The following is a 1,823-nucleotide window of genomic DNA, read 5'->3' on the forward strand; positions in this document are numbered from 1 at the left end:
CGCAGCGGGGCTCCCAGCGCCGCCATCGTCCCGCGGCCGCGCGCCGGCCAATCGAGCGCCGCCGCCGGGCCTCGCCCTCGCGCCCCGGCAGTGCGGGCGGTCGAGCGCCGAGTGAGCGATCGCCTCCCGCTACTCTCTGCCGCCCCCCCGCGCCATGGCGACCGGCGCTGGTCAGGTGCCGGGGCCGCAGCGCCGGCGCCGGGCCGTGCCCGCTCCACGCCTCGCGCTGGGCTCTACGCCTCGTAACCGGCCTGTGGTAACGCAGCGGGAGCACCGGGAGCCGTCCGAGAGGCGCATCGTACGGCGGGAAACCGGCTTGGGCCGCGGGCGCGTTCCCGGGAGCTCTGGGGTCTCCGGTTAAAAGGGCGCTACGGGTTCGGCGGGAGCCAGAAGGGGACGCCCAAGAAGAAGCCCAAGAGCCGCAGACCCGAGGCAGCCAGCGGGTCACGAGCGTCAGGAAAGCGGCACCGCTCCCATGCCAAAAAGAAAAACTACTCACCCCAGATGGGACTCGAACCCACAATCCCTGGCTTAGGAGGCCAATGCCTTATCCATTAGGCCACTGGGGCTGCCGCGGGAGTCTCCTGTCTGTGCCCTTACTTCTCTGCTGTCCCCGCCCACTTTCCTTTTATGGCGTACAATGCAGGCCGCTGATTGGACAGCGCCGCCCGGCGCGGCTGCGCGCGGCCCCTGGGAGCCGGGGCCTGTGTCCCTCAATGGCGGTGCGCGGCCGCTGCTCGGGAGAGCGCGGTGTTCCCACAGGGAAGCGCTCCCTTCCACACCGACCCTTTCCTGGTGTTTAAACGCCGGTCCCTGCACACTGTGTTACCCTTGCTCGGGTGGTTGCCCTGACCGCAGGAGCCCCCACCCCCAAACAGAAAAACCCGATAAAAAGTCCCAAGAGGGCCAACCCTTCATGCGAAACCTTTTCCCATTTTTGGGAGAAATTTCCCAATTTTTGTGAGAAATCACAGGCACGGGGCTAATATGTACATTCCTCTTTATTTAATACAGCACAGACACGTGACACATAGAAAAACAGAAAAGTACACTCATGAAAAAGCCTGCCGCAGTCAGGGACAGGGAACAGTTACGCCAAATTGAGTAAGGCTCCTACTGCAGAACAGGGGTCTGCCGGCAAGGGTGGATCCCAGAGCAAAGTCTGCTGCCAAGAAAAGCTTGTGCTCCTTTCAGGAAAGCAGAAAAGGGCAAGTCCCTTCCAGATCAGGTGAAGGCAGCGTTCCCCGCAGGGTTTGCAGGAGACGAACCCCGTGACTGTGTTTGGATCAGAGCACTGACAGAATGAAATGCTCTCCAGTTATTCGCACAGAGGGCCAATAGTCCTGACCTCTGAAAACATTGGACTGCTCAGGGATAGGAAACCTGAGTACCTGGAAGGAGTGAAAACGTCAAGTAGTCACACAGAGGAGAGTTAAAATTAGCCTCCCTGCCAGGGCTCTGCTAGCCACAACTGGGAATGTGCAGGGAACTAACCAGCTTCCCAACTAACAAAAGACTAACAGCCATTAAACTGACCAGAACAATATATGCATTGGAACTGACGCAGGCTTTTGAGGCAGCAGCTTCTTCCTTTTCCTGCTTCAGTTCAGGATGGAGATAAAGCAGGCACCAGTTCCTCTGGCAAAGAGCCTTACACACTTTTAAAAAATTAAAATACAAAAAAGGGAGACAGGTGTATTTACAAAATCCATGGCTGGTACAGTACATCATTTTTAAGACACACTAAATGCTACAATCTTTCAGGTCCTGAGATTATTACAAAAAAAACCAAACCCAAAACAAAAACAAACCCCAACAACTCA

The 1,823-nt window shown here is 57.2% G+C and overlaps 1 non-coding gene across 1 annotated transcript; it reads right to left on the bottom strand.

Annotated features, from left to right (window-relative positions):
* Positions 1 to 496: 496 nt before the first annotated feature.
* On the bottom strand, positions 497 to 569 carry TRNAR-CCU. Its single transcript has one exon. It is a non-coding gene; the product is annotated as a tRNA-Arg (tRNA).
* Between the last annotated feature and the right edge of the window lie 1,254 nt (positions 570 to 1,823).

This window comes from Passer montanus, unplaced genomic scaffold, assembly GCF_014805655.1.
Source record: "Passer montanus isolate IOZ18808 unplaced genomic scaffold, ASM1480565v1 scaffold146, whole genome shotgun sequence".
Taxonomy (NCBI): domain Eukaryota; kingdom Metazoa; phylum Chordata; class Aves; order Passeriformes; family Passeridae; genus Passer; species Passer montanus.